This window comes from Mytilus galloprovincialis, chromosome 14 (assembly GCF_965363235.1).
Source record: "Mytilus galloprovincialis chromosome 14, xbMytGall1.hap1.1, whole genome shotgun sequence".
Lineage (NCBI taxonomy): Eukaryota > Metazoa > Mollusca > Bivalvia > Mytilida > Mytilidae > Mytilus > Mytilus galloprovincialis.
The window spans coordinates 18,117,036-18,126,107 of NC_134851.1; the positions used below are offsets into that span (position 1 = coordinate 18,117,036).

Consider the following 9,072-nt stretch of genomic DNA (forward strand, 5'->3'; position numbering starts at 1 on the left):
ACAGCTGCGCCAAGTTCGCATGATACACCTGTCACGTTTTCAAAGTTCATTTCTCTTATGCATGGTTGTGTCTTATTATCTATTTCTTGCGTGAATAGAAATTTCTCGTGTCATCACTACACAGAGTGTTATATGAAAATACGAATATCTGTGTTAAGTTGATCTGCTGGTGTCACATTACCAATTACTCCCTCCAATGTAGAAAATATGTAAAAGTAGCTCAACTCTGACGCAAAATAGTGCTTTCGATGTCCTTGTTTATTAAACTAACCAACAAATTTTCAAAAATCAAACTTTTGGTGAAACATAAATATATTTAGACCATTTTGAGCCAAAATTAACTTGTCTATGAATCAGAATTAAACATTGAGGATTATAGCGCTCTACGGTATACTAAAGAAAACCAGGTTTTTTTTTTTGGAGTACCTCTATTCGAAGGTCAGTTTTTTTCTTAGAAGACTTTAAGGGTATTGGCATGTAGAAAGATGATACATGTTCATACCAGGATATACCTGGTTTCTAGAAAGTTAATCTTAGGGTAAGATATTAAAAATGCTGTGAAAATTGCAAAATTTGGTAGAACAGATAGGGAATTTTAATTGGGTGGTCTGACATCTTATACATCATCATAAGACAATATTACGGCATTTTCACTGGATATTTGTTAGGTCATTGATGAACTTCAAAGGTTACGACGATGTACATTTCTTGTGAAAAATGCTAAAACACAATTATTTCTCTGAATTTTGGGATATCACTTGATATCAACTCTCGTTATTTAATTCAAATAAAAAAAATAAACTCGGCAAAAGCTCGTTTATTATTATATCGAAATTAAATAACTGGAGTTGACAATAAGCGATATCTATTCTCAGTCGTTATGACACCTATAAATAATTTCTCAATGTCAAAAACTTAACTTTTACAAAAACTTTCTCGTCTGAAACTACTTGACCAAGTTCATTATAGATAGAGATAAAAAAGGGACGAAATATACCAAACAGACAGTCAAACTGTAAACAGCAATAATGTTCAGTAAAATAAGATCTACAAACAAGTCACCATCAACAAAACATATAATTTTGCCATGAATTCTATTCTTGTCTTTAATGTTGAAGAGTGCCCTTTGTTTGACATGCACTGCAGCAAATAGACTAAGGTGAGTGACACAGGCTCTTAAGAAACTCTGTAATGTTTAATAAAATCCTATAACTCGGAAACGTAAAATCAATAATTTCTAAAAATTCGAAAGGGATGATACCTCAATAGGTAATTCACCGACTTTTCGTGTAAATTGGTCACAACGGGGTACCATAATACGTCCGTATAAAAACTGCATGGTTCACCACGAAATTTTTATTTACTTTGACAACATAAGTACATCACTGGAAAGGGGTTAATATAAGTTACAATCACTTGTTTCCTATAACTCTGAAAAAATATGTTTCAACTAACAAAAGTACCATGAAATGAAGTTAAAAAGATTATGATTCTCCTGCACTTTGTTCTAAATGCCTTTTATAAAGGATCTAATAATTTCTAATTTAATAATGGAAAGTTGTGATAGAACGATTTCCGATCAGAAAACTTGCATTAAATTCAAAAAGGTTAGTTTTGATCAATGTAGTATTATGTTTTTATGATTTATTTAGAATACATAATATTTTCAATCATTAAATTACAGGTATAAACTAGAGAAGTCATTTTTTAAAGTCTAGAATACATTTTTTTCTTATTAAAAATTTCAAAACCGGACCATTTGTCTAAAAACCCGGACGATTTCACAGTTGCTCTCGAAAAAACCCGGACATGAATAAACACTGAATTTTTGGTTTAAATACAAGGAAATTGTGCTTCTTTGTTGATCGAAACATGTAAAGTATTCAATATAAGATGGGTAGTAATGTAAAAAACTATTATGATTAGGAAGTAGCAGATAATTGAACTTATCGCATGTGTTATCACTCGAAAAAGCCCGAACTACACTCGAAAAAATAGACCGAATCACTCGAATACCTCGATCCTAGCCGGACACTATACCTACCGTGTTCTATAGCTGCTAAATATTTCCAGCCGGGTTTATCTCACTATGTAACGTATAGAATGTAACTGTCCTTTCAGTGAAGATCCAGCGTCATACTTATACACCATTCATATCCATTTTACCGAAACTTTTTATCTCTCAGAAGGACTTTTTATCAAAGAAAGACGGGGGATATTTCAGTTCTTTTCTTTCTATATCACATTTAACTTTTCGGGTGTGCATATTGTATTTGAAGAAAGACGGACCAAATGAACTTCATTACCTGTACAGTTAAATTGCATGTAGGTACTAGTGAAACGTTGATAACGTCGACAATAATCTTATTATCATGAAGTCTGGTCTTGATACTGGTCGAGTTATCCACGTCTTAAAAGAAGAATAAATTTATTAATTAAGGTAGATCAGAGGTATATGTTTCTTATATTTTCTTATACTTTGCCATAATGAAGACTTCATTGTGCTCTTTTCTAATATATAAAAAGAAAGGATGGGTCACCGTGATATTTTTCAAGCTATGAGTGGTTGAAAATTGCCTATATTTGCTTAGAATGATCATGAAAAAAGCATATTTTTGTGCATACAAAGAAATCTATGAGATAGAAATGTTGAAATAAATTGTGAAAAGATAGGTTTTATAACATGTTTTAAGAAAATAAAAATGATGTCACCGAACTTGTTTTTTTGCTAAAAGTAATCATTAAAAATTTCCCTATCATTCCAATATATTTTTTCTACTAAAAGAGTTATCTACCCTATAATGGATTAGTTGAAACAAACGATTCTAAAATACGAATGTGTGGTACTTGTTTAAATATTTTGATTTTGCAATAAATCAGCAAGTATTCATTTTATAAATAAACAGTATAATTAATAGAATTGCACATCTGTCTACAAATTTGCAGATTTGGGAAAATAATTAGACTAGTTGTGAACTGCAATTGTACAATCCAAGATCGTGGTATACCATGCATCTACCTTAATAAGTTCGCATATAAACTAACGAAAACGTTTATGGAAAATAAGTTTACGCTTGATGGAATATTGTTGTTTTTCATTGAAATGGTACAAAGGGTAAAACTACGAATAACACGTACTGTTACCTTGATAATGGAGAAGATACAACCAAACAAGAATAGTAAGGCATTTATCTCAAAACAGATGCTATTTATGATACGTCCGATAACCTATGTCAGTATACTTAGAAGTAGATAACTATATAGTCTCGCCGAACTTGTGGCATATGCGATTTATTCATTTTCATCTGTGTGTTAGGTTTTATGTATATATTTAAATCCGAAATAACTTTATGTGTTATTTAAAATAAAATTTTGACCTGCTAGAAGGGTTGCTCTACAATACAAACATATTTCAACCGTTAATGTTAAACTTACGATACATTCTTTGAATTCACAATGTATTATTACCGTAGAAACTTCCAATGTTCCTATCATATGTTTCATTTTGTAATAGTATTGTCTTTCCTGACAGACTACAGCTCAGGTTTACTTCATTATTTAAGTTAAAGCCACCGACGTCACATTGGACCTTTGTGATTATTTCGCCATTATTGCACTGCATTATTTGTTGGAATGAAACATTATAAAGGTATGCAGCTTTTGTCCTAGTCTCTTCTCTCATAGGTAGAGATCCATTCTAGAAAATAAAAATTGAAAACGGAACTTATGTTTTTCTCTAATTGCTATTTGCTTCCAAATTTGTTTTACTAATATGCATGCACTTCAACATGTTCAAGTTAAAACATATATCATTTTGTTTGTAACTTTTGTTTAACAATGGAGTACTCTGGGAGTACAATATATTTAGCAAGCAAAATAACCTCACAATAGGAGTCATTTACTTAGATGATAAAACATTGATACGTTCGATAAACAATATCCAAAATTATCTCTAATTGTGGTACAAAAACAATATTTAAGGTTTAAGTGCTGATGTAAATGAAGTAAAACTGTTCCTGATGACCGGAAATCCCCAAAACGCCTGGGATGCATGGAATTTATAAAGTTTTTTTTTAAAAAATCATTCCATATGTGATTCAATTTTACTTGCTGTATGTCGTGACTGATGAACCATCACAACCCGAGAAAAACTCCGTTCCGTGAATAGTGCTTTAGTATTGACATGACTTTTATGATATATTTTGTCTACAAAATACGGGTTATTAAATATATCATTTTGTAAATCTTTTGTATAGGTTTCAACTGGCAGAAAGATGACCTTTCACAGTTGATGCTCCGTTTAAATTTGTTTTTAATTTAATTGCAGTTAGATCATTTCGAACAAGTCATTTTTATACCTTGACTTTACCATGTTTGTTTGAGAATACGACAATACAGAGATGGCGATTTAAAAACGGCAGACATATACTCCATTGATACGAAAAGAAAAAACAGCAGCAGTCCACAAAAAAAACCACAGGAAACTTGAGATTATTTAAATGATAGTAGGACGAAAACTATTTTCTGTCTCTTTTTCTGTACCGGGTGAACATTTCGACAAGTTATGTTCTTTTAGCGATGCTTGGGGAATTCTGAATCTAAACTGTTGTACAATGTTCAGTGAAAATCACAGAGACAAAAAAACAATATATAGAACGAACGGATTTAGAAAAGCAGATATATATATATATATGTCTATCATAGTATGAAGACATTGATGACGTTTGCAAAGAAGTTCTATTCTTTCTATATCTCATTCAACTTTTCGCGTTGTGATATAAGATATGAAGACAGACAGAAAATAACTTGTTTACCTTTAGGATTAAATTGCATGTAGGTACAGGTGAAACGTTGATAACGTCGACAATAATCTTATTATCATGTAGTCTGGTCTTGATACTGGTCGAGTTTCCAACGTCTTAAAAGAAGAATAAATGTATCGATAAATTGACAGATATACTCCAAACGAGCGTCTGGCGTACTAAATTATAATCCTGGTACCTTGGATAACTATATTCACGAGATTGTTCATGGAAAATAAGTTATCGCTTGAAACATTATCATTGAGACGATAGGAGCACCCACCGAATAGTACATAGTTTTACCATCAGAACGAAGAGATCGGCAACACACACAAGTATTTCGAGGGAAGAAAAGAAACACCACAACAAAGCCTGACAAATAAGTTCACTTTTATAGAAAAGAGGTAGAAAATACTAAAAATTAAATCAACGCAAAGTGCTAAAAATGAAATAAGTACATATCTTAAAAAATCAATGCTGTGTTTACAGTATTCGATGCTATAATGAGAGGTAATACTTACATACAAAATTGTTTGCCTCGCTTGGCAAATTAAGCCAGGCTTTCTGGAATGCATGAAAACATTTATAATTCTGAATGTCAGAAAATTCTAAATCTGTTATTGTAAGCTTTCTGATATTTTCTGTGACTTTATATTCTGTATACTTCTGAGTATCAACTTTGTTGCCCGGCAAACCGCTGGTAAAAAGAATACTATCGTTCTTAAACCAATACCACAAAGATGTATCTTTAATATCAGAAGAACATATAAAACTCAGGTCTTTACCATACATCACTTGTTTTGTAGCTATGTACACACGTAACTCCATCAGCTCTGAAATGATGGAACATTTGATTAATGATCGAGTAGTTTCATACCGGTCTATACGTATACAAATGATACCGATCACATGTGTGACTCCGAGATAAAAGTTTATTCTCAAGCAATCAAATAAATTACGGCACCCAAACATCGCAGAGACCGGACAATATGCAATTTTCAACTATAGTCTGATGTCTATACATTTTAGCATGCTTTATGTTTCAGTCTTTAAAATGACCCAAATGTAAATAAAAAAAATTACCAGCTCACTCCAAGGAAAATGCAAAACGGAAAGTCCCTAATCAAAAATGACAAGAAAGGACAGAACGAAACCGTAAATATTATTCAACACCTTATCCCCCAAAAAACATTATAATCACATCCATATCAACCCGAGATCTGCTCGAGGAATTATTTTGATTGATGGTTGAAACGGTGTGGGATATTGAAAAAGCCATATCATATACACTTTATTTTATACATATACCACACAAAGATGTTGTTTATGTGACATGACGTCATACAGAAAAAGAGGTTTGATGAAGCCTTTGCAACAGTGACAACAATTGATGACGTGAAGTCATACAGATAAAATGTGTGATAAAGCCTTTGCAACCTTGCTGATATTGATATTATCACGGGCGGCTGATATTGCACGTATGCCAATGAATGTAATACACACGCAATTAATCTGTATATACTACTAAGTACATAATAAATATGACATATGCATATCTACAAGTCATGTATTTATCAATATTTGGTTTGTATTGGTCTATCTCAAAATAAACATGATATTTTACATTATTAAATACACATAGAGCAAAACAATGTAGTCCTTTGCTGAACAACATAATTGAAATGGTATATTCCTATATATATGTGTTGGCATGATTTTGCACTCGTGGACATATTTATACATTTTAATGGATTCGTTTAGTTCATTGGTGCAATAGTGTATTGATCATTTAAATTCTTTGCCTTGCATATATAAAAGAACATGTGATACAATTGCCAATGAGAAAACTCTTCACAAGAGACCAAAATGACACAGAAATTTAACAGTTATAGGTCACCGTAGGGTCTAGAACAAAACCCATTACGCATAGTCTGCTATAAAAAGGCCTCCACTGAAAACTCTTAAACAATTAAAACTTGGAAACTAACGGTCTTATCAATATACAAAAACATGAATAATAAATAAATATGTAACACAGCAACAAACGATAACCATTGATTTACAAGCTACTGCATTGGGACAGGCACATACATACAGAATAGTAGGGTTAAACATTCCAGAATTGATAACAGGTTGGTCATATCTAAATTGTGAACAATTGGGAATGTGAACATGAATAGATTTGCGGTTTTCGCACATTTGGTTTATTATTTTTGATAAGATTGGTAGATCTGTTTATCTCATAAACCTGTATTTTAGACAATAAAAAACCTAAACCATTTTGAGTATCCAATGTATGTTTAAGGAATAACATTTATTCATAAACAATTGCAAGATGTTTCCCTTTCAGAATGTTTGCTTTTGTGACCTATGTTGAAATACAGTTGCAGTAAGAAAAATAAAAAAAAACAGGAGAAAAAAATACAGATAAAAATGTTGTTATATGAACTATTATAGACGGAATGAGGTAAAGTAATGTCACTGAAGGTCAATGTAAGGTCTCTAAATACGAACAAAACTAACACCGCATAGTATGAGTGGTATGAGTGTAATTAAGACCGCTTGAAACAAAGAACCTGTTCTTTAACCACCAAAACTGAACATTTAATGGTTTACCAATTACAGTTTAAACATGTTAAGTTATTTACCTGCCACTTTCATTTGCACTGCAATAAGGAATGTTAATATTTTCAAGAAAGTCATTCTTGTATCTAAAATAAAGACAAAACACACGATAACTAACTCATTACTTCGTTCTATGTCAAAACTCCGGTATCTCTAGTGTCACAATGACCATTCTCATTGAGATTATATACGACAGTTTGGTTGCTTTATGTCTTTTTTTTCTCGGAAATACAGAAATTTTTCACTACCTTTTAGAATCATAACGAAGTAGAAAATTTACCGTATTTCCATTCTATAAAATGAACGAGCCTAATAAATAGAAAAGACTTACAAAAGAAGGACAATTTATAAAGGTCTTTCAGCTATATTTAAACTGATCTACGTAAACAATTGTTTGATTTATCTCCTACTATTATTGTAACGTAATGAACGTTACCAACGGTAGCGTCGTCAAGGACACTGTCAAATCTTCGCCTGAAGATTACCAGAAGGCACGAAAGCGCTAGTGACAATATCATAACGAACTGTTGTTTTATATTTGATGTGAAATGAAGTCTGCGAATTTTAATATATATATATTCTTTTATATAATTTGTCTAAACATCACCCAACAATGTTAGATCTATAAATTTGCTTTCGCAATTTTTTTGTTCTTTCCTATATATATGTACATTTATTTCAAGTCCCATTTCTAAAGGTCATTAAAAGCAGTCATTTCACAAATCGAATATGGAACACACATATTTTTGTTCAGGCAAACAGAAATTTAAAATGTAACATATTTAAAAAAAAAATGAATAGTATCAAAGTATTGAATTTTACACCATTAAAACTTTTCATTGTTTTATGCTCTTGTCAAAGGAAATGGGAACAAAGACCAAACTTCATATTTTATTTCGGAAATTGTTTGCAGGAAATATTAAACATTCGAAAAAAAAAAAATCATTCATATTTTAACAGTCGTTTTTTAATGTTCGTTAACATGATTGATGTTTTATAAATGACATTTCAGATTTCAATATGGATATGATCGTGTTTGACACAAGAATCTCAATGCTTATAATATTCTTACTTGGATGGCTTCCACCTGGGAAAAAAGTGGTAATGCAGACTATACATTTTTTATACACACCATTACACATTTTCCTTTTACTGCTGTTTTAAGCATTTCATAATTCGAGTTGAATATCATCGTTGCAAATAACACTTAACACAGTATGATTTTTTTCAGGTGGTGTTTGCAGATCAGCAATTGTTTGCTAGGCTTGGGTCCTCAATAGAAATAAAATGCCCCAACCGTTCCCTCACATCACATGCAGCATGGTTTAGAGGAAAAGGAACTTCACAGATATCAGAAGGTCAATTCGTGAACGATCATGTAGACAGAAGCCGTTTTAGTATAACAGGCAATTTCAGTTTAGGAGAATATAATTTAGAAATACGGCATATTGAGAGGAAGGATTTAGGAATTTATGTCTGTTCAAAAGTGCTAAGTGACATAACGTTCGAGTTCAGTTTAAATTTAATTTCGATAAGTAAGTACAAATATGTCAGTAAAAAAATGTAAAAATAGGACTTAGACGTACATTCAAGACTTATAAAAAATAATACGTTAAGATAGCACAATACAAAGATTTTATAACTC

The 9,072-nt window shown here is 31.6% G+C and overlaps 1 long non-coding RNA gene across 1 annotated transcript; it reads right to left on the reverse strand.

Annotated features, from left to right (window-relative positions):
- Positions 1-2,306: 2,306 nt before the first annotated feature.
- On the reverse strand, positions 2,307-5,621 carry LOC143058478 (uncharacterized). The gene is made up of 4 exons (XR_012973080.1): positions 5,324-5,621; positions 4,815-4,918; positions 3,469-3,697; positions 2,307-2,410 (listed from the first exon to the last, which is right to left on the reverse strand). It is a non-coding gene; the product is annotated as an uncharacterized LOC143058478 (long non-coding RNA).
- Between the last annotated feature and the right edge of the window lie 3,451 nt (positions 5,622-9,072).